Source organism: Petromyzon marinus, chromosome 55 (genome assembly GCF_048934315.1).
Source record: "Petromyzon marinus isolate PM22_M1 ecotype Great Lakes invasive population chromosome 55, UKy_Petmar_22M1.pri1.0, whole genome shotgun sequence".
Lineage (NCBI taxonomy): Eukaryota > Metazoa > Chordata > Hyperoartia > Petromyzontiformes > Petromyzontidae > Petromyzon > Petromyzon marinus.
In genome coordinates this window covers 9,879,963-9,904,980 of record NC_133721.1, presented here as the reverse complement: position 1 = coordinate 9,904,980, position 25,018 = coordinate 9,879,963, and the positions used below count along the sequence as shown (strand labels likewise).

Below are 25,018 nucleotides of genomic sequence, written 5' to 3'. Positions count from 1 at the left end.
CACACAACCGTCTTCACACACACACATGCACCCACACATATACACAGTCACTCTCACCCACACACACACAACCCACACGCACATACACACTCAACGTCACCGGTGTTGGCCGTGAGCGGGAATCGAATCCCGGTGTGCTAACCACTGCGCATATGTACACTCACACCCCGGTTAACGTCGGGGGTGCGTTCCTGAAAGGTGCGACGGCGTATATCGAAACGACGTAACATCGAAGCGGTTTGCAGGGTAGGTGGTGGTGGCGGTGGTGGTGGAGGCGAAGCCTGAGAGGCGACGGATAACGAAACAGGATGCACGATGCTATCACCAGCGACGTAAGTGTGGGGAGGCGACGCAAATCGGGTGACGACGCATTTGCGGAACGACTTAAAACGGGGAGTGGGGGGGAGACGTAAGTCGGCCCGTGAGTGTACCTACATAATGCGTACACGCTCACATTCATTGTGCGTGCAACAATCTCGGAAAGCCGCTGCTTCTCGAGATACTGCTGGGAAAAAGGGACAGGGTGGGGGGGGGATCGACACATCGACACACCGACACATCGACACATCGACACACCGACACACCGACACACCGAGCGCTGCTAACCATGGGATACTGGGAACACAAGAGACGTCTGTCTCTGTTTTGTGAGGAACCAACTGAAGGCACCTCGATATGCTGGGGGCAGGCAGTCGTGGGTAGAGTGTCTGGGAGGGGATCGCGGAGGAGGGGAGTCGGCGGCACGAACGGCTGGGGGAAGGTACAGACTGTGGGATCAGCAGAGGAGAGGGAGCGACCTCGCACTGAGTGGAAGCTGGCTCGGGTCGTGGCTTGGACGAACAAAACAAACCTTGGCTGCTGGAGCGGAGAGTGAGTCCGTGATGATGGTGATGTTGATAATGGTTGGTGATGTTGATGATGATGATGATAATAATGGTGATGTTTTGATTCATATTCTTGGTTCTTTCGGAAAAAGTCACGTAGAAGGGAAGCAATAAAATAATAAAAATTCAAAACAAGATCCAGGTCCGATTCAACACATTACATAAAATCCGTGATCTGGTTCCGTCTGTAAAAGATGTGATTCCGGATATACAGTACCCTGGTGTCTACAAACTAAGTTGCCTCTGTAGTAGTAGTTACATTGGAGAAACCAAACGACATGTCTCGGACCGTATTCGTGAACACAAAGCAGACCTTAAACACGGTAGGACCAACACCTCGGCCGTGGCAGATCATTGTTATAATTCAGTAGGCTCACATGACATTGACTTCTCCAAGACAGAGGTTCTTTGCAAGCCATCTGGCTACCATGATAGATTCGTTCATGAGACTATCCACATACAAACACAGAGACAATTTCAACCGAGAAGATGGATTCTGGCTTAGCAATCATTGGAAGGATTTGATCAACCATTTCGGATCTTAATTGATTGTTCACGCTTAAGGTGGCTTTCAGACCGCATCCATTATTTTCGTCTCCTCCCTCCTCTTTTCCGAACATAGATGAACTCGTCCATCTGAATAACTGCCAAATCGCTCTCCGTGGTGATAACGTTTAAAAAAAACGCCACTTTTTTCAAATATTCTTGCTGTGGTTTTCACCCCTGATGATGATTGCTTGTGCTGCAGTCGAAACGTCGTGAGAATTTTATTGTGTTTTATATATATTTTATTATTTTATTGTTTCCCTTCTAAGTGACTTTACCAAAAGAACCAATAATATAATGGTGATGTTGTTGATGATGGTAGTGATGTTGATAATCGTAATGTTGATGATGTTGATAATGCTGATGATGGAGGTGAAGATGATGATGATGATGATCTTGACTTAAAGCTTTCGTGACTGCAGGAATTCACATTATTTGGGTCTTTCGGCAAAGTCAGAAATGTTCACAAACATTACTACAAACTACGACGACGTTTCGATCGCAACATAAGCGGTCGTCATCAGGTGTAGAGAAAAAAAGAGCTCTCTTTTTTCCATCTCTGTTTTTTCTCTCCACCTGATGATGACCGCTTGTGTTGCGATCGAAACGTCGTCGCTTTTGTTTTGTTATCTTTTTTTTAAACCTATCTACGTGACTTTTTCGAAGGACCCAAAGATGATGATGATGTTGATGTTCGATCATGACGACAATTGTGATGATGATGATAATGATGATGTTAATATTTATGACGACTGTGATGATGATGTTTATAATATTGATATTGATTGTGTTTACAATGACGATGCTGTTGATGATGGTCATGTTGATGATATTGATCTCAATATTTATTGCGACTACGATGATGATATTCAGGTTTATGACCGCGATGGTGATAACAACGATGATGGTGACGACAATGATGATGATCATGACGATGATAAATATAGGTCACATCATCATCACCACGCAGCCTGAATCGTCTCAACATCACCTACCCACTACGCAGACATCGTTCATTCATTAGGCCACTGAGTGACGGAAACATTTGCGAGCCCACATTTTTGTGTTCATTATATCTATAATCTATCTTCAAACTCCGTGCGTGATCTGACGATTATAACTCGAGCAATTATACATTTTATAGCCATCAGCCCCCACTCGTCACATTTCCTGATCCCGGAAAGTCGTGGCGAGTCGATGAAACGCAACTGTTGTTTAGGGCTGAGTGGTCTGGGCCCTTTAGATGTTATGCGGAATAATTATTTTATTGCATGCCCCCCCATCCACCAACATCACCTCCTCGCCACATCCCTGTGACGCGGTTCCTTCAAATCCAACCGCGTGCCCCCAAATCAATTACTATATCTCATTCGGCGACAATACAGGGAGTGAGACAAAACATATACAGTACTGAATAATATCTAAACTCTGCGATAACTTGCGCATGTGAAACTAACAAAAAAGTGTGGAGTCCATAATGGTCGTGTTAGAGACACTGAGTTCTGGGTCTGAGTTTCTGTTTCTCAGACAGCTCTTAAAAGACCTTGTCAAGGCCAGCTAGGCACTCTGTGGGTATCTGGTAGTCACATCTAAACACGCTGTGGGTGTCTCCTAGTCATGTCTAGACACGCTGTGGGTATCTGGCAGTCACTTCTAGACACTCTGGGTGTCTCGTAGTCACTTCTAGACACTCTGTGGGTGCCTGCAAGTCACTTCTAGACACGCTGTGGGTGTCTGGCAGCCACTTCTAGACACTCTGGGTGTCTCGTAGTCACTTCTAGACACTCTGTGGGTGCCTAGCAGTCACTTCTAGACACTCTGTCGCCGTTGAGGACTCGACTGAGAGACGCCGCCACCTCGAGGCATCGGGCATCTCCCCCTGAGTCCCTCCCGGTGGCTAGGAGATGTTAACTCCCTCGCCTAGTAAACAGGAGATGTTAACTCCCTCGCCAGGTATACAGGATATGTCAACTCCCTCGCCTAATAAACAGGAAATGTTAACTCCCTCGCCTAGTAAACAGGAGATGTCAACTCCCTCGCCTTGTACACAGTAGATGTTGACTACCTCGCTTGGTTAGTAGGAGATGTTAACAACCTCGCCTGGTACACAGGAGATGTTAACTCCCTCGCCTAGTAAACAGGAGATGTCAACTCCCTCGCCTAGTAAACAGGAGATGTTAACTCCCTCGCCTGGTAAACAGGAGATGTTAACTCTCTCGCCTGGTACACAGGAGATGTTAACTACCTCACCTGGTACACAGGAGATGTTAACTACCTTGCCTGGTACACAGGAGATGTTAACTACCTCGCCTGGTACACAGGAGATGTTAACTACCTCGCCTGGTACACAGGAGATGTTAACTACCTCGCCTGATATACAGGAGATGTTAACTACCTCGCCTGATATACAGGAGATGTTAACTACCTCGCCTGGTACACAGGAGATGTTAACTACCTCGCCTAGTAAACAGGAGATGTTAACTACCTCGCCTGGTATACAAGAGATGTTAACTACCTCGCCTGGTATACAGGAGATGTTAACTTCCTCGCCTGGTACACAGGAGATGTTAACTACCTCGCCCGGTATACAGGAGATGTTAACTACCTCGCCTGGTCGACAGGAGATGTTAACTACCTCGCCTGGTGTACAGGAGATGTTAACTCCCTCGCCAGGTATACAGGAGATGTTAACTACCTCGCCTGGTATACAGGAGATGTTAACTCCCTCGCCTAGTAAACAGGAGATGTTAACTCCCTCGCCTAGTAAACAGGAGATGGCAACTCCCTCGCCTAGTACACAGTAGATGTTGACTACCTCGCCTGGTAAGTAGGAGATGTTAACAACCTCGCCTAGTAAACAGGAGATGTCAACTCCCTCGCCTAGTAAACAGGAGATGTTAACTCCCTCGCCTAGTAAACAGGAGATGTTAACTACCTCGCCTGGTACACAGGAGATGTTAACTACCTCGCCTGGTACACAGGAGATGTTAACTACCTCGCCTGGTACACAGGAGATGTTAACTACCTCGCCTGATGTACAGGAGATGTTAATTACCTCGCCTAGTATACAGGAGATGTTAACTACCTCGCCTGGTATACAGGAGATGTTAACTACCTCGCCTGGTATACAGGAGATGTTAACTTCCTCGCCTGGTACGCAGGAGACGTTAACTACCTCACCTGGTATACAGGAGATGTTAACTACCTCGCCTGGTAGACAGGAGATGTTAACTACCTCGCCTGATATACAGGAGATGTTAACTACCTCGCCTGGTGACAGGAGATGTTAACTACCTCGCCTGGTATACAGGAGATGTTAACTACCTCGCCTGGTATACAGGAGATGTTAACTACCTCGCCTGGTATACAGGAGATGTTAACTTCCTCGCCTGGTACACAGGAGATGTTAACTACCTCGCCTGGTATACAGGAGATGTTAACTACCTCGCCTGGTAGACAGGAGATGTTAACTACCTCGCCTGGTGTACAGGAGATGTTAACTACCTCGCCTGGTGCACAGGAGATGTTAACTACCTCGCCTGGTACACAGGAGATGTTAACTACCTCGCCTGGTACACAGGAGATGTTAAATCCCTCGCCTGGTACACATTAGATGTTAACTCCCTCGCCTGGTACACAGGAGATGTTAACTACCTCGCCTAGTATACAGGAGATGTTAACTCCCTAGCCTGGTGTACAGGAGATGTTAACTACCTCGCCTGGTATACAGGAGATGTTAACTACCTCGCCTGGTGTACAGGAGATGTTAACTACCTCGCCTGGTATACAGGAGATGTTAACTACCTCGCCTGGTATTCAGATGTTAACTACCTCGCCTGGTACACATTAGATGTTAACTCCCTCGCCTGGTATAAAGGAGATGTTAACTACCTCGCCTGGTATACAGGAGATGTTAACTACCTCGCCTGGTGTACAGGAGATGTTAACTACCTCGCCTGGTGTACAGGAGATGTTAACTCCTTCGCCGAGTAAACAGGAGATGTTGACTACCTCACCTGGTACACAGGAGATGCTAACTACCTCGCCTGGTGTACAGAAGATGTTAACTACCTCGCCTGGTATACAGGAGATGTTAACTACCTCGCCTGGTGTACAGGAGATGTTAACTACCTCGCCTGGTACACAGGAGATGTTAACTCCCTCGCCTGGTGTACAGGAGATGTTAACTACCTCGCCTGGTACACAGGAGATGTTAACTCCCTCGCCTGGTACACAGGAGATGTTAACTACCTCGCCTGGTATACGGGAGATGTTGACTACCTCGCCTGGTACACAGGAGATGTTGACTACCTCGCCTGGTACACAGGAGGTCGTGGGTTCGATCCAGACCCTGCTGTCTAGTTCGCACGCCTCTCTCTCAATCGTCGCGTGGATTTCCCTCTGGGTCTTCCGGTGTCTCTTCAGCGCATTCGGAATCAACATCGTTTAGAGAATGTGGCCGCTGCTGTGAGTGTCCACGTGATGATGATGATGAGCAGCTATCACTCGTGATGACCAAGGTCGCTTCTGACAACGAGCTACGTAGCTACAGCGGGGCCTCACCCGGTTTTAACAAAAAAACACACAGAGTCCAGTTATTTATATTTATAGTAGCTTCACACACTTTACACTCACATCGTTTCAGTCGTAGTTTAAATGCCTCTCGCTACCACCACTAAAGTCCCTCCCCCCCCCCTCTGAATCCCCCCCTCCGAATCCCTCCCCCCCCCCTGAATCCCTCCCCCCCCCCTGAATCCCTCCCCCCCCCCCTCTGACTCCCTCTACCCCCCCCTCTCCCCTCTCCCCCCCCCCCTGAATCTCTCTCCCCCCCCCCTCTGAATCCCTCCCCCCCCCTCTGAATCCCCCCCCCCTGAACCCCTCTCCCCCCCCCTGAATCTCTCCCCCCCCCCTCTGAATCCCTCCCCCCCTCCCCCTCCCCTCTGAATCCCCCCCCCCCTGAACCCCTCTCCCCCCCCTGAATCCCTCTCCCCCCCCCCCCCGAACCCCTCTCCCCCCCCCCCCGAATCCCTCCCCCCCCACCCCCCTGAACCCCTCTCCCTGCACGGGGCTCTTGTCTTGCAGGTGTTCACCCCCAGCCCCCACCCAACCCCCCCTCCCCCTCCCCCCCGTGGTTGCCCCGGCAACGTAATGAGAGGTTAATACAGGGGCCGGAACATTGTAGTGAGGGTCCTCGCTAATGCAATTACAGCCAGCGGCAGCCGCTATGCAAATGAGGAGCACTAACACAGCCTGGGGGGGGGAGGGGTAGTGGGGGGAGCGGGGGAGCGGGTGGGGGTCTAATTGGAGTGGGGGGTGGCAGTCATGGTAATGATGAAGACAGTGATGGTAATGATGGTGGTGATGGTAAAAGTTGGATGATGATGGTAGTGATGGTAATGATGAAGACAGTGATGGTAATGATGATGGTAAAAGTTGGATGACGATGGTAGTGATGGTAATGATGAAGACAGTGATGGTAATGGTGATGGTAAAAGTTGGATGATTATGCTAGTGATGGTAATGATGAAGACAGTGATGGTGATGGTGATGGTAAAAGTTGGATGATGATGGTAGTGATGGTCATGATGAAGACAGTGATGGTAATGATGATGGTGATGGTAAAAGTTGGATGACGATGGTAGTGATGGTAATGATGAAGACAATGATGGTAATGATGATGGTAAAAGTTGGATGATGATGGTAGTGATGGTAATGATGAAGACAGTGATGATGATGGTGATGGTAAAAGTTGGATGATGATGCTAGTGATGGTAATGATGAAGACAGTGATGGTGATGGTGATGGTAAAAGTTGGATGATGATGGTAGTGATGGTCATGATGAAGACAGTGATGGTAATGATGATGGTGATGGTAAAAGTTGGATGACGATGGTAGTGATGGTAATGATGAAGACAATGATGGTAATGATGATGGTAAAAGTTGGATGATGATGGTAGTGATGGTAATGATGAAGACAGTGATGATGATGGTGATGGTAAAAGTTGGATGATGATGCTAGTGATGGTAATGATGAAGACAGTGATGGTGATGGTGATGGTAAAAGTTGGATGATGATGGTAGTGATGGTCATGATGAAGACAGTGATGGTAATGATGATGGTGATGGTAAAAGTTGGATGACGATGGTAGTGATGGTAATGATGAAGACAATGATGGTAATGATGATGGTAAAAGTTGGATGATGATGGTAGTGATGGTAATGATGAAGACAGTGATGATGATGGTGATGGTAAAAGTTGGATGATGATGCTAGTGATGGTAATGATGAAGACAGTGATGGTGATGGTGATGGTAAAAGTTGGATGATGATGGTAGTGATGGTCATGATGAAGACAGTGATGGTAATGATGATGGTGATGGTAAAAGTTGGATGACGATGGTAGTGATGGTAATGATGAAGACAATGATGGTAATGATGATGGTAAAAGTTGGATGATGATGGTAGTGATGGTAATGATGAAGACAGTGATGATGATGGTGATGGTAAAAGTTGGATGATGATGCTAGTGATGGTAATGATGAAGACAGTGATGGTGATGGTGATGGTAAAAGTTGGATGATGATGGTAGTGATGGTCATGATGAAGACAGTGATGATGATGATGGTAAAAGTTGGATGATGATGGTAGTGATGGTCATGATGAAGACAGTGATGAAGGTGATGGTAAAAGTTGGATGATGATGGTAGTGATGGTCATAATGAAGACAGTGATGGTGATGATGATGGTGATGGTAAAAGTTGGATGATGATGATGATGGTAGTGATGGTAATGATGAAGACAGTGATGATGGTGATGGTAAAAGTTGGATGATGATGGTAGTGATGGTAATGATGAAGACAGTGATGGTGATGATGATGGTGATGGTAAAAGTTGGATGATGATGGTAGTGATGGTCATGATGAAGACAGTGATGGTGTGATGGTCATGGTAAAAGTTGGATTGATGATAACAGTGGAGGTGCTGCTGATGATGATCATGACAGTGGAGGTGGTGCTGCTGCTGATGATGACAGTGATAGTGGTGCTGCTGATGATGAAAGTGGTGCTGCTGCCGATGATGATGATGACAGTGGAGGTGGTGCTGCTGATGATGATGACAGTGGAGGTGGTGCTGCTGCTGATGATAATGATGATGACAGTGGAGGTGGTGCTGCTGATGATAAAAGTGGTCTTGCTGCTGATGATGACAGTGGAGGTGGTGCTGCTGATGATGATGATGATGACAGTGGAGGTGGCGCTGCTGATGATGAAAGTGGCGCTGATGATGATGATGATGACAGTGATAGTGGTGCTGCTGATGATGATGACAGTGGAGGTGGCGCTGCTGATGATGAAAGTGGCGCTGCTGATGATGATGACAGTGATAGTGGTGCTGCTGATGATGATGACACTGGAGGTGGTGCTGCTGATGATGAAAGTGGCGCTGCTGATGATGACAGTGATAGTGGTGCTGCTGATGATGATGACAGTGGAGGTGGTGCTGCTGATGATGAAAGTGGCGCTGCTGATGATGATGACAGTGATAGTGGTGCTGCTGATGATGATGACATTGGAGGTGTTGCTGATGATGATAATGGTGGTGCTGTTGCTGATGGTAATAATGATGAGTGCGGTGCTGATGATGATGATGAGTGCGGTGCTGATGATGATGATGACAGTGGAGGTGGTGGTGGTGGTGGTTATGGGAGATGTGTTGTCTTGGAGACAGGGAAAAGAGAGTTTCTATTCAATGGGAGGAAATTAATTTTCTTTACACTGGGGATGGTTCGCGCGCGCGCGTGTGTGTCTGCGTGTGTATGTGTGTGTGTCCGTGTGTGTGTGCGTGTGTGTGTCTGTGTGTGTATGCGTGTGTGTGTCTGCGTGTTTGTGTGTGCGTGTGTGTGTGTCTGCGTGTGTGTGTCTGCGTGTGTGTGTCTGCGTGTGTGCTTGTGAGTGTGTCTGCGTGTGTGTGTGTATCTGCGTGTGTGTGTATCTGTGTGTGTCTGTGTGTGTGTCTGTGTGTGTTTGTGTGTGTGTGTCTGTGTGTGTGTGTCTCTGTGTGTGTGTGCGTGTGTGTGTGTCAGTGTGTGTGTGTGACAGTGTGTGTGTCAGTGTGTGTGTCAGTGTGTGTCAGTGTGTGTCAGTGTGGGGAGTGATAGTGTAGCGGTTAGCGCTACGCTGCGCTATGAACCTGGCGACCTGGGTTCGATTCCCGCTCACGGCCAACACCAGTGACGATTATCTGAACCGGGCCTCCCCTAGGTCAACTCAGCCTCAAATGAGTACCTGGTGCGATGTGTAAACATCGCCACTAGGCGGTCGGGCGTGGTGCTGGCCACCCACCCCCTCGTGTACCGTTCCGGCCTTCATAGGTGCTCGCTAACAGCACTTGCCCCTACAGTCTGTTAAGGCTATATGGGGGATCTTTGTGTATGTGTCAGTGTGTGTGTGTGTCTGCGTGTGCGTGTGTGGAGCGGTAGTGTAGCGGTTAGCGCACTGCGTTACGAACCTGGCGACCAAAGTTCGATTCTCGCTCACGGCCAAGACCAGTGGCTATTATCTGAACCGGTCCTGGGCCTCCCCTAGGTCGACTCAGCCTCAAACGAGTACCTGGTACGGTGTGTAAACATCGCCACTGGGGATACAAAGGCAGTCGGGCGTGGTGCTGTCCACCCACCACCTCGTGTGCCGTGCCGGCCTTCATAGGTGCTCGCTAACAGCACTTGCCACAATAGTCGGGCGAGGCTATGTGGGGGACCTTTGTGTGTGTGCGTGCGTGCGTGTCTCTTTGCGTGTGGGGAGCGGTGGCGCAGTGGTTAGCGCGCTGCGCTACAAAACTCGGTAACCCGAGTTAGCGAGCGCCTATGGGGGTGGTTGGCCAGCACCACGCCCTGCCGCCTTTGTCTCCCCAGTGACGATGTTGACTGCACAGCGCACCAGCGACTCATGTGATGGGCTGAGTCGACGTACAGGAGGTCAATGCCCGGTTCAGACAAATTCGTCACTGATCTGGAATCGAACTCGGCTCCTTGGGTTTCGTAGCGCGGCGCGCTAAGCGCTACAGCGTATGACAAAGATCCCCCCGTGTAGTCTGAACAGACTGTAGTGTTAGCGAGCACCTATAAAGGCCGGCACGGCACACGAGGGGGTGGGTGGCCAGCACCACGCAAGCACACACACACACACAAACTCACGCACACAAACTCACGCTCAGAGATCGAAACACACACGCGCGCGCGCGAATACACACACACGCGAGCACACACACACACAGGGAAACACACGCACAGAGCCATCCAAACACACACACGCGTACATACACACACGCACACATGCAATTATCCATCAAATAGACCTCACAGCCTTCAGTGTTGTGACACTTCTCAACACCATCCAGCAGAGAAATGAAATATTCATCTGAAAATGTGACAAATTTCGCTGCCAGGGTGCACTCTGCAGCTCACTCACGGCGCTAAATGCACACCCAGAGCTTCTGTTTAAACTTGGGATGTGATTCAAGTCGGAGAGACTGGACCGTGCCATAGGAACGTGGAATGAATCGTTGTCGGTACAACTACGATCAACGCTAAAACCGTCATAATTATTACTACTACGACCACAATTATCACCACCACTAAACCACTGCTATCATCATCATCTTCATGATCATATCATCATCAACATCACCACCATCACCACCAAAGACAAAGATCCCCCGTATAGCCTTTGACAGACTGTTAGGGCAAGTGCTGTTAGCGAGCACCACCACCATTACCATCACCACCATTACCATCACCACCATCACAACTATCACCACCACCACACACCTCTGCAATGGCCCTTCCTCAGTGGCCCATTAAGAAAGGCCCTTGCCCGAAACGTCGTCTATTATATATTGTAAGGCCACGCAAGCGGTGGTGGTGTTGTAGCTATTGACGAACGTGTTCCGATTGTTATTTTAACTCCGTAGTCACAATCACCGAATGATGTAAAACACGGAGAGAGGGGAGAGATTCCTTGCCGATAACATCTGGCCGTTCACGAATGATAATGAGAATAACGATTATGATGTTTTATCCCGGAGAAATGCGATGAGCGATGAAGCTTATTTTTTTTTCACAGATATCCGGTAGAGGTGGCTCAGAAAGTCACAACAACAAAGAATACAACAACAGCAAACCCGACAGGAGTGCAAAGTACAGTGAAAAGGTGAGCGAATCACTAAAAATAAGTCAATAAAAGCTCAAGTATTTTGTTTTATTCTACCAGGTAAGGCCCCCACTGAGCTACTTAGCTCTTGTTTCAGAAGCGACCCCGGCTATAGCAAATGATAGCTCAACGAAGTGGGCTCATCATCATCATCATCGCGTGGAAATGTACAGCAGGAGACACATAGTCGAGACCAGTGGTTCTTCTTCCGAACCTGGGGGGTGATACCAATCACGCTGGGCGTAGCGAGACATGGCCGGATCTGTTGTTGTAGATTGTAAATCATCGAAACACAAATTAATTACGGGAACCTGAAGTAACAACTTGTTTTGCTTAGCCAAACCCCCTTCTGCATTTGTTAACGTTGTAACAAACAAATTTACGATTGAGAATCAAAAGGCTGCAGCAAAGGTTAAGAACCACGGCTCTCAACGCGTGTTGATTATAATGTGGAGAGATATACTGGAGAAGCAAACCACGGGGAGAACACGCCAACCCCAAATATACAGCAGCAGCAGGCGTCAGGGTCGGGATCGAACCCACGACCTCCTGTGTACCTGGCGAGGTAGTTAACATCTCACCACGGAGTGAGAGAGAGAGACACGCGAACTGCAAATATACAGCAGCAGCAGGCGTCAGGGTCGGGATCGAACCCACGACCTCCTGTGTACCGGGCGAGGTAGTTAACATCGCACCACGGAGTGAGAGTGAGAGAGACACGCGAACCCCAAATATACAGCAGCAGCAGGCGTCAGGGTCGGGATCGAACCCACGACCTCCTGTGTACCAGGCGAGGTAGTTAACATCTCACCACGGAGTGAGAGAGACACGCGAACTGCAAATATACAGCAGCAGCAGGCGTCAGGGTCGAGATCGAACCCACGACCTCCTGTGTACCTGGCGAGCTAGTTAACATCTCACCACGGAGTGAGAGAGAGAGACACGCGAACCCCAAATATACAGCAGCAGCAGCAGGCGTCAGGGTCGGGATCGAACCCACGACCTCCTGTGTACCAGGCGAGGTAGTTAACATCTCACCACGGAGTGAGAGAGACACGCGAACTGCAAATATACAGCAGCAGCAGGCGTCAGGGTCGAGATCGAACCCACGACCTCCTGTGTACCAGGCGAGCTAGTTAACATCTCACCACGGAGTGAGAGAGAGAGACACGCGAACCCCAAATATACAGCAGCAGCAGCAGGCGTCAGGGTCGGGATCGAACCCACGACCTCCTGTGTACCGGGCGAGGTAGTTAACATCTCACCACGGAGTGAGTGAGAGAGAGACACCGCAAACTCCAAATATACAGCAGCAGCAGCAGGCGTCAGGGTCGGGATCGAACCCACGACCTCCTGTGTACCAGGCGAGGTAGTTAACATCTCACCACGGAGTGAGAGTGAGAGACACGCGAACCCCAAATATACAGCAGCAGCAGGCGTCAAGGTCGGGATCGAACCCACGACCTCCTGTGCACCAGGCGAGGTAGTTAACATCTCACCACGGAGTGAGAGAGAGAGAGACACGCGAACCCCAAATATACAGCAGCAACAGGCGTCAGGGTCGGGATCGAACCCACGACCTCCTGTGTACCTGGCGAGGGAGTTAACATCTCCTAGCCACCGTGGCGTACTGTGTTCGAGTGTGAGCACCGATTGATGTGCAGCCAGACCTCGAACCATGTTCGAACTTTATTGCAGGAAACTACAGCCCAGTTGTATGATGGTAAGATTTATTATTATTATTATAGCAGAACGAGCGCTGACTTGTGATGTATATCCGGGTGGTCCAGAGTGACAACCATGTATTCTAAAGGGAAAGCTTGAATAATATACAGGGTGGCCCAAAAGTCAGGACACATCGAGTTATTATATTTGGCTTTCATAGCCGCTACAAAAAGGCAAAGGTCCCCCGTACAGCCTTAACAGACTGCTGGAGCAAGTGCTGTTAGCGAGCGCCAATGAAGGCCAGCACGGCGCATGAGGGAGTGGGTGGCCAGAACCACGCCCGGCCGCCTTTGTCTCCCCATTGACGATGTTTACACACCGCAACAGGTACTCGTGTGAGGCTGAGTCGACCTAGAGGAACCCTCAGGACCGGTACAGATAATCCTCGCTGGTGTTGGCCGTGAACCTGGTTCGTCAGGTTCGTAGCGCAGCGCGCTAGCCACTACACTACCGCTCCCCACACTACCACACCCTCACACTACCACACCCTCATACTACACACACCATAAACACACTCGCACAGCACACAAACAATACGCATACCACGAGCACCACCACACACGCTCACCACGCACACAGACGCTCACCCCACGGCACACTCACCCCACGGCACACTTACACCAAACACACACACCATCAAACACACCACACACAATACACACAATACACACACACACCATCAAACACACCACCACACACATAATGCACACCACCACACACACCATCAAACACATCACCACACACGCAATACACACACGCCATCAAACACACCACACACCATCAAACACACCACACACACACCACCACACACACCATCAAACACACCACCACACACACACACACCATCAAACACACCACCACACACAATACACACACACTCACACCACGTGATTCGACTCTCTCCCCGCTCCATCTCCCGGCTCACAAGAGGCCCAATTACGTGGAGCGCAGATTATCTAAACCGCCCGCTCCTCCAAGCCTCCTCCTTCTCCTCGAGCGCCATCCACGTTGATTGGAACCACGTGACCCACATCGGCCACGTCGCCCGCGTCAGCCACGTGACCCGCATCAGCCACGTCGCTCGCATCAGCCACGTGACCCGCATCAACCACGTGACCCGCACCAGCCACGTCACCCGCATCAGCCACGTGACCCGCATCAGCCACGTCGCTCGCATCAGCCACGTCGCCCGCATCAGCCACGTGACCCGCATTAGCCACGTCGCTCGCATCAGCCACGTCGCTCGCATCAGCCACGTGACCCGCATCAGCCACGTCGCCCGCATCAGCCACGTCGCCCGCATCAGCCACATCGCTCGCATCAGCCACGTCGCCCGCATCAGCCACGTGACCCGCATCAGCCACATCGCTCGCATCAGCCACGTCGCTCGCATCAGCCACGTGACCCGCATCAGCCACGTCGCCCGCATCAGCCACGTCGCCCGCATCAGCCACATCGCTCGCATCAGCCACGTCGCCCGCATCAGCCACGTGACCCGCATCAGCCACATCGCTCGCATCAGCCACGTCGCTCGCATCAGCCACGTGACCCGCATCAGCCACGTCGCTCGCATCAGCCACGTCGCCCGCATCAGCCACGTCGCCCGCATCAGCCACGTCGCCCGCATCAGCCACGTCGCCCGCATCAGCCCCCCGAAGAGAGACAGAGAGAGGAGGGCGCAGAGTGACCCCGCTCCGACAGTGGAGAGAGAGGTGGAGGTGGGGGAGAGACAGAGATGGAGACAGAGAGAGATGAATAGAGACGGGGAGATGGAGAGAGACTTTTTGACTTTTAAACAACTTTAATTATCGCCAGCAGCAACAGCACTGGAGGCGATTCCGATACGAAACACACAAAGTCACCAGCAACACAAATAAAACAAACGCTATAAATCCACGCGCTGTGGCGCTAAATGCGCCGCGCACAACACGAAAGAAAAGTCACGTGGTGGTGGTGGTGGTCATCGCGCACGCCACGGTGACGAGCGAGCGCTTCAGAAGGTGAACACGTGGGGTGCCGTCCACGCTGGTGGTACAGAGAGGGGCTTGTCCGGCCCCCCAGCGTTCGAAGAAGACGTGCACATCACCGGCATGTGTGTGGTATGCTTGTTGCTCCAGCCGGAGCCGCGCCTTGAGCAGGCCCCTGAACACTGGAAGCAGCACAGAGCAGCCGTCAGTGTCACCTTGCAGCGTCTTTTTACTCGTTCTGTACACCGCCAACTTCGCCTGAGCACAGGCGAAGATGGCGAGGTCATGGCGCTTGTTAGCCAGGCAAGGCACCACCCCCCATATACGAAGCTGCTGTTGTAGAATGGCACCCCCAGTTTCCTGAAGATGTCCCCCAAAAGGCGGAACATTGGTTTGAGCCGCTGGCAGCGTCAGTACCGTTGGGGCAGATCCTCCCTGGCACCGCAGGCAATGCACCAAGTCTGTTACCCCCGGTGAGATTCGGCTGAGCCACATGGCCGATGGCAACGTGCAGTGTGCCAACCTCCACTGGAGGTCACCGCAGCGTTTGGCTACGGGAGAGACTTTGTACGTCTGTTTCCACTGAGGGGCGGCCGCAATGAGTTGGCGAGAAATGGTCTCTCCGTTTTGTGTCCGGTATGTACGGCCAGGTCCCGGGAATGCAGCGCCTTGACACAGCCACGTGTAGAGCGCAGCCTCAGGTAAACTCCCCAGGTACTTGGCTCCATCGCCCCGCCAACTGACTCCTCCTGGGAGGAGCACAGAGCCACAAACACACAGAGGGGGGCCTCGCGCTTGGCCCAGTTGACCCTGGCGGAGGAGGCCCCCCTCTCGTACGCTGCAACCGCCTTGCAGAGCGCGGAGACGTCACGTGCTCTCGTTGAACGCGACGCGTCACGACGTCGTCGTCAGCGTAAGCCGAGAGCCTGACGACCGCGTTCTCAGGTTCCGGGACCTTGAGGCCAGACAGATTTCGTCTGAGGTGGCGTAGCAGTGGCTCAATGGACAGGGTGGTACAGCAGCCCTGAGAAGGGGGCATCCCTGTCTGACCCCCCCTCGTCACAGGGAAAGGGGACGCCGAGCCGCTGGTTTATCTTCAAGAGGCTGGATGTGACCCCCGTGTACAGGAGCCTCACGTGCGAGATGAAGGCCGGGCCGAAGCCGAGCGACGTTAGGAGTTTGTCCAGGTACTCGTGGCTCACCCTGTCAAAGGGCTTCTCCTGATCTAAGAAGACGAGGCCCAGTGTCCATGTTGCGCGGCTCTGCAAGGGAGATTACGTCTCTGGCCGTACCGATGTTGTCGTATATGCACCGTCCGGGGATGCAATACGACTGTTCCGGCAGGATCAGCTGACCCAGCGCTGTCTTGAGACGGTTTGCCAGCACCCTGGAGAAGATTTTGTAGTCGGCGCACAAAGAGGGACACGGGTCGCCAGTTCTCGACGAGGTGCAGGTCCCCCTTCTTGGGTATCAGGGAGACCACGGCTCTCCTGCAGCTCTGTGGGGAGTTTCCCCTTTCTGCAGGCCTCTCCATCAACAATTGTAGTAGTGGAGGGCCAAGCTCACCCCAGAAGGCCGCGTAAAACTCAACCGGCAGGCCGTCAATCCCCGGGGCTTTACCAGCTGTGAGCCCTTTCGCGGCGGTGTGGAGCTCCTGCCGCAGGGTGACGGGGCTGTCCAGACGATCCCGCTCGGGGGCTCCTGAGGTAGGGGGGCCCCCCGTTCAGTAGCTCCCGGACAGCCTCGTCGTGTATGGTTTTGACGGCGAAGAGTTGCGAGGAGAAATCCGCGACGGCCTTGGCGATCTCGCTCTCAGACGTGGACGTTTGTCCATCTGGGGTTCGCAAACTGGGAATCTTGTCGGGGTTCGCCGGTGGAAGGAAAACTTAGAGGGGGAGAGTCCATCTGCGAGAGGCGCTGCATCTTTTTGCACGCAAAAGCACGATGTGCCTGCTCGTGCGTGGCGGACGTGATGGAGAGAAAAACAGACAGAGGGGGGGGGAGACAGAGGCGCTAGGAGAATGCGGTACAGCAAAGTATGGACGAATCTCCATGTGTGTCCATCTGTACGGGGATGGAGCGTTGCTCCCTCGCGCGTGGCGCGGGTCTTTCTCCGGGTGGGTCGACCAGTGAAAGTGCCCCCGGTATCGGTTCAGATTTTCGTCCAGGGTTGCGGTGGCCGTGAGAGGGGGAATCGAACTCGGGTTCCGCCAGCTTCGTAACGCGCAGTGCTAACTGCTGCGCCACCGCTCCGCAACTGCACGCAGCGACTAAGGCAAAAACAAAGACCCCACCCTCCCCCGTGTAGCCTTCACAGACTGTTGGGGCAAGTGCTGTTAGCGAGGTACCTACAAGAGAAAGACAAAGCTCCCCTATATAGCCTTAATAGATTTTTGGGGGCAAGTGTGATGAGCGAGCGCCTACAAGACAAAGACGAAGATCCCCCGCATAACCTTAACCTCTCTGAGTACATCACCAGGTTGAATGTCTTTACATTAACGGGCTATGTGTCTCACTAACACGGCTACCATTGCCCCTTTCCCTCTATGGCGGGAGCTCTCGTTTTTTAACAGACTAACTGGCTATGATATTTCTGTGTACGTGTCTCTCTCTGTTTGTGTCTCTCTGTTTATTTGTCTCTCTGTGTATCTCTCTGTCTCTGTGTGTATCTCTTCTCTCTTTGTGTCTCTCTGTGTGTGTCTCTCTCTGTGTGTGTCTCTCTCTCTATGTGTGTCTTTATGTGGATGTCTCTCAAGTAGCACCTATGAAGGCCGGCACGTCACATGAGGGGGTGGGTGGCCAGCACCACGCCCGGCCGCCTTTGTCTCCCTAAGTGGCGATGTTTACTACATACACCGCACCAGGTATTCATTTGAGGCTGAGTCGACCTAGAGGGGGGGAGGCCCAGCACCGTTTCGGATAGTCGTCACGTGGCGGACGTAGAATCAGAATATTAATCGTAACATTTTTTTATTCGTTACCGGATAAATCCAATTGAATAAACACAAGATCCAGATCCGTTTCAACACATTACACAAAATCCGTGATCTGGTTCCGTCTGTAAAAGATGTGATTCCGGACATACAGTACCCTGGTGTCTACAAACTAAGTTGCCTCTGTGGTAGTAGTTACATTGGAGAAACCAAACGACATGTCTCGGACCGCATTCGTGAACACAAAGCAGACCTGAAACACGGTAGGACCAACACCTCGGCCGTAGCAGATCATTGTTCTAATTCAGTAGGCTCACATGCCATTGACTTTTCCAAGACGGAGGTTCTTTGTAAGCCATCTGGCTACCATGAGAGATTCGTTCATGAGGCTATCCACATATACAGGCACAGAGACAATTTCAACCGAGAAGATGGATTCTGGCCTAGCAATCATTGGAAAGATTTGATAAACCATTTCGGGTCTTAATTGATTGTTCAAGCTTACAGTGGCTTTCAGACAGCATACATTAATTTTTCGTCTACCCCCTCCTCTTTTCCGAACATAGATGGACTCGTCCATCTAAACAAACTGTCAAATCGCTATCCGTGGTGCTGACGTTTAAAAATAAATAAATACAAACCGCCACTTCTTTCAAATGTTCTTGCCGTTGGTTTTCACACCTGATGATGACTGCTTGTGTTGCAGTCGAAACGTCGTGAGAATTTTATTGTTTTATATACATTTTATTATTTTATTGTTTCCCTTCAACGTGACTTTACCGAAAGAACCAATAATAAGAATATGAGCTAAGAAGCTCTTTAATTTCTTTTTTGTCGTGGTTGTTTCACTTCGCAGAAAGCCCTTCCTGGGCAGCTCAGCAGCGCTGAGACTGGGGGCGAGACTGCACGTGCTTCGCGTGACTAAGGAGGGAGACTCGCCCCTCCGTGGCCAGTTTCATTTTCCTAAGTTCAAATCACAAAAACAACTCCCCCGAGACAGATAGAGAGAGATGGGGGTTGGTGAGGAGTGGGGGGGGTGAGGTACCGCCCCGCATTGCATTATCGCAGCAACGCGCAGCTCATTGGAATCGCATGCCGATGATCAGATCCGTCGACTCAAAATCGACGGATTTTAGAATGAAAAAAATATGAATATTTTTTTTTTACCGCGGGCTGTTTTACGGTTGTTTTTCTTACGTTAAGTAGGTGTCGTACCCAGGAGTACGGTCATCATGATTGTTGTTGTCATCGTCCTTGTAATCAGGACCACTACCACCACCATCATCATCATCATGACCCCTCCCCCGTGTAGCCTTAACAGACTGTTGGGGCAAGTGCTGCTAGCGAGTAGCAGCTATGAAGGCCTGCCCAGTCACACGAGGGGGTGGGTGGCCAACACCACGCCCGGCCGCCTTTGCCTCCCCAGTGACGATGTTTACACACCAGACCGGGTACTCATTTGAAGCCGAGTCGACCTAGGGGAGGCCCGTTAGTATCATCACCCCACCACAACAAACAGAATCATGAGTATAATCAGAAACAACTGTCATCATGATTATCATCACTACCACGATCAAGACTGTCATCGTCAGTTCCACTACCACCACCACAACAACCATAATGATCACAACCACCACCACGATCATCACCACCACCACCATCATCACCACCACCACCACCACCATAATCATCATCACTATCACCATTGTCATCACCACTACCACCACCATCCTCACCGCTAATGCCATGATTATTGAAAACTGAAATCACCAAGTTGAATGGAGGTGGGGTATTCACCATCATTCGTCACGTGCTGCGGTGGTGGTGGTGGCTGGTGGTGGTTGGTGATGGTGGTGGTGGGAGCGATAGTGTAGCGGTTAGCACGCTGCGCTACAAACCCGGCGACCCGGGTTTGATTGCCGCTCACGGCCACCACCGGTGACGATTATCTTGAACCGGTCCTGGGCCTCCCCAGGTCGACTCAGCCTCAAATGAATACCTGGTGTGATGTGTAAACATCGCCACTGGGGAGACAAAGGCGATCAGGCGTGGTGCTGGCCACCCACCCCCTCGTGTACCATTCCGGCCTTCATAGGTATTAGCTAACAGCACTTGCCCCTACAGTCTGTTAAGGCTATACGGGAGACCTTTGTCTTTGGTGATGGTCGCGGTGGTAATGGTGGTGATGGTGGCAGTGATGGTGGCGGTGGTGGTGATGATGGCGATGGTGGCGATGGTGGTAGTGGTGATGGTGGTGGTGATGGTGGTGATGGGTGGCGGTGGTGGTGATGATGATGATGGGAAATTTAAGAAACGTGACCCCATCGTTCCAAACTACAGCGCCGCGAGATAGAATTCCAGCCAGTGATCTCTGCGAAAATTCACCGCTTTGTTTACCATCGCGCGAGTCACACGGCGGGATTAGTTGCTTACAATTCTATTTTCAAATCCTCGTTTGTGCCCTTGTACGACTGTCCCAACTTGGTTATCATCTTGACCGATGCGTCGACTTCGAGTTTGGAATACGTTGAACTTTCGTGTGTGTGGTTTCTTTTTATTTTTTCAAATCTATTAATCAATTTTTTTGCGTGCTCTTTTCGTTTCAAAATACATTCTCCAATTAAATTAAGTGGCCACTATTAATTTTATCGCGACGCCAACTTTGTTTCTTGTTGCTATCCCATTGGCAGAATAATGTTTCCCTCCAAAGTGCCACGTGCTTAGGTATTTCCACGAAAGCGATATTATTATTATTATTTCATCATTTCCTAGAAATATCGTTAATGTTTTAAAATATATATAATTGAAATGTTACGGGAATTTTTTTTTTAGATATCATGACGGGTTTTTTTTTTTTATTTTTTTTTCAAATCGGCGAATGTTCGCGTCCGTGCCTGTCTGATCGGGAGTGGTGGCGCAGCGGTTAGCGTGCCGAACTCCGAAACCGCGCGAACGACGCGGGGTTCAATCCCCGCTCACCGCGAGCCGCCAACGCAAGCCACGGATTATCCGAAGCGGTCCCGGGGGGGGGGGGGGGGGGCTCCTCTAGGTCGACTCAGCCTCAAAATGCGTAGCTGCTACGGCGCGTCAAACGTCGTCACATTCGAGAGAACGAAAGAGAAATCAAAGCCGACCCGGGGCGTGGTGATCGACCACGCCAACCCCATCGAGTGCCGTGCCGACCTCTCAAGAAGTTGCCGCTACTCGCTAACAGCACGTGCCCCCTACAGCCGACGCGGGGTACACGGGGGGGGGGAGGGGGGGGGTCAGACACTTGTGACGATGTGTGACGAGAGAGAGGGGGGGTGAGGTTGAGAAATGTGACGTCACATCAAAATGCGCAACTTTAAATAAATACAGACGACACGTTCTACTTAAATTTCGATTTAAAGCTTTCGTGACTGCAAGGATTCATCTGCTTTGGTTTCCTTCGGTAAAGTCACCATGTAGAATGAGAATAAAATAATAAATTGAGAATATTATAGCGTTATTTTATTTTATCAATTTATTATTTTATTCTCATTCTACGTGACTTTACCGAAAGAACCAAAGAAGACGTTCTACTTAATTAAATAAACTTTTAAATAAATGTTTTCTCCTACAACATCAGAGCGCAGCGCCACATTAACTACGCACTACAATGACAATAGTTTAAAGCGATTTGAAGCATGTTTTATTTGGGGGGGGGGGGGAGCAGAGCTTTGTGACGTCATATTTGAGTGGGGGGTCGTCTGACTTTTTGTGAGGCCGCGTGACGATGGGGGGGAGGGGGGGGTCAAAAATCTTCCAAAATCGCGTGACGTCATTTATGGACGGCCCCTTTAGCTGTCGGGAGGAACTCGGGAGGAACCCCGCGAGTTAAAAGAAAGCAAAAAAAAAAGGGCCTCCCGGACGACGTTTCGCGCGGTGAACCTTCCTTCACGGCAACATACACGCGGAGGAGCATTGCCCGAAACGTCGCCTATTCCATACGCACGCGCAAATATATAATAATAATAATAAAAATCTCTGCCCTTTGAAGGCTCACGCACTCGGTTCTACATGGACGGGCGCGTCGGGTTCGCGCTTCCACAATGCCTGCGTAGACATCTGCAGACTCGCGTGGGTAATGCAGCTCGCGCGGGACCCCGCGTGCGGCGAGGGTGACGGTGTGTGTGTGTTCCACGTGGATTGTGACACGCGCCCGTTTGTGTGTGATGTGTGTGTCTGTGTGTGTGTCTGTGTGTGTGCTATGTGTGTGTGTCTGTGTCTGTGCTGTGTGTGTCTGTGTGTGTGCTGTGTGTGCGCTGCATGTGTGTCTGTGCTGTGTGTGTGTCTGTGTGTGTCTGTGTGTACTGTGTGTGTCTGTGTGTGTGTGTCTGTGTGTGTGTGTCTGTGTGCTGTGTGTGATGTGTGCGTGTCTGTGTGTGTGCTGTGTGCGTGTCCGTGTGTTGTGTGCTGTGTGCATGTCTGTGTATGTGCTGTGTGTGTACTGTGTGTGTGTGCTGTGTGTGTGTGTGCTATGTGTGTGCTATGTGTGTGTGTGCCTGTGTGTGCTGTGTGTGTGTCTATGTATTTGTCTGTGTGTGCTGTGTGTGTGCTGTGTGTGTACTGTGTGTGTGTGCTGTGTGTGTGTGTGTGTGCTATGTGTGTGCTATGTGTGTGTGTGCCTGTGTGTGCTATGTGTGTGCTATGTGTGTGTGTCTGTGTGCGTCTGTGTGTGTGCTGTGTGTGTTCTGTGTGTGTATGTGTGTGTCTGTGTGGCTGTGTGTGTCTGTGTGTCTGTGTGTGTGTGCTGTGTGTGTATGTGTCTGTGTGTGTCTGTGTGTGGCTGTGTGTGCTGTGTGTGTGGCTGTGTGTGCTGTGTGTGTCTGTGTGTGTGCTGTGTGTGTCTGTGTGTGTCTGTGCTGTATGTGCTGTGTATGTCTGTGTGTGTCTGTGCTGTATGTGCTGTGTGTGTGCTGTGTGTGCCTGTGCTGTGTGTGTCTGTGTGTGTGTGTCTGTGTGTGTCTGTGTGTGCTGTGTGTGTGCTGTGTGTGTGTCTGTGTGTGTCTGTGCTGTGTGTGTGCTGTGTGTGTGCTGTGTGTGTGTCTGTGTGTGTGTCTGTGTGTGTCTGTGTGTGTGTGTGTGCTGTGTGTGTCTGTGTGTGTGCTGTGTGTGTCTGTGTGTGTGTCTGTGTGTGTGGGGCCTCCCCTAGGTCGACTCGGCCTTCGAAGGCGGTCAGGCGCGTGTGGTGCTATGCCTGCCTCTAAAGGTGGTCGCTCACAGCACAGGCTATACGGAGGATCTTTTTATCTGCGTGAGTCTGTATCTCTATGTGAGTCAATGGATCTCTGTGTGAGTCTGTGGGTCTCTGTGTGGGTCTCTATGAAAGTCCATAGGTCTCTATGTGAGTTTATGGGTCTCTATGTCAGTCTATGGGTCTCGGTGTGAGTCTATGGGTCTCTATCTGAGTCTGTGGGGTCTCTCTGTGAGTCGATGAGTCTCTTTGTGAGTCTATGGGTCTCTTTGTAAGTCTCTGGGTCTCCGCGTACATCTATGGGTCTCTATATTATTGTATGGGTTTCTGTGTGAGTCTATGGGTCTCCATGTAAGTATATAAATCTATGTGTAAGTCTGTGGGTCTCTATGTAATTCTACGGGTCTCTGTGTGAGTCTATGGGTCTCCGTGTAAGTCTATAAATCCATGTGTAAGTCTGTGGGTCTCTATGTAATTCTACGGGTCTCTGTGTGAGTCTATGGGTCTCCGTGTAAGTCTATATATATTTGTAAGACTGTGGGTCTCTCTGTGAGCGTGCGGTCTCGTGTGAGTCCGTGAGTTTTTACAGAATATTTATGAATGCAACATGAGCGAGCGCGCGCGTGTGTGTGTGTGTGTGCGCGCGCGCGCGCGTGCACGTATTTTTATTTATTTAAAGTGTCACAGCAAATAGGGCCAGTGAACCCCCGGAGGTCAAACGACCCACCTAAGTAACTCACAGACGACGCTTCGACCACCGCGACAGAGGTCACTGTCAGAATGTCACCCTCGTTTGACGGACGGCAATTTGATTGGCCACGTGGGTCACCACCACCCCCCCCCCACCCTTTCTACTGGGTGGGGGGGAGGGTTGGGGTCACACTACACCCCCCCCCACCGGCCCCCCGCCCGCACGGGGGGGGGGGCGAACTACTCGGTCCACGGATGACGCTCGCGTTGTTGAGCAGCAGCGATTCGGGAACTCAAGAAGGAGCCCTCCTCCTGCCCTGCCAGTGACAACAATCACACCCCGCACGCTCCTCTCGGGAGGGGGGGGTAAAACTAGAACTATTTTAGGTTTTGTGATTTCTAGATTTTTAGGCAGAGACTCGGCTAGGATTGTGCAACATGTCAGCTCTCTATCCCTTCTAGAACATCACTAGATTTGTACATCAGTCACTCAGCTCTCTATCCCTTCTAGATCATCACTAGAGTTGTACATAAGTCACTCAGCTCTGTATCCCTTTTAGAACATCACTAAAGTTGTACATCAGTCACTCAGCTCTCTATCCCTTCTAGAACATCACTAGAATGTACATCAGTCACTCAGCTCTCTAGCCTTTCTAGAACATCACTACAGTTGTACATCAGTCACTCAGCTCTCTAGCCCTTCTAGAACATCACTAGAGTTGTACATCAGTCACTCAGCTCTCTAGCCCTTCTAGAACATCACTAGAGTTGTACATCAATCACTCAGCTCTCTATCCCTTCTAGAACATCACTAGAGTTGTACATCAGTCAGCTCTCTATCCCTTC

General features: G+C 50.8%; 1 long non-coding RNA gene across 2 annotated transcripts; it reads left to right on the top strand.

The window, feature by feature from the left end:
• Window positions 1-587: 587 nt before the first annotated feature.
• On the top strand, window positions 588-21,283 carry LOC142905621 (uncharacterized). 2 transcript variants are annotated; one of them, XR_012929646.1, is made up of 4 exons: window positions 588-870; window positions 11,553-11,639; window positions 18,091-18,195; window positions 19,121-21,283. It is a non-coding gene; the product is annotated as an uncharacterized LOC142905621 (long non-coding RNA). The 2 variants fall into 2 exon arrangements; XR_012929647.1 differs by having other exon boundaries at window positions 18,088-18,195.
• The last annotated feature ends 3,735 nt before the right edge of the window (window positions 21,284-25,018 follow it).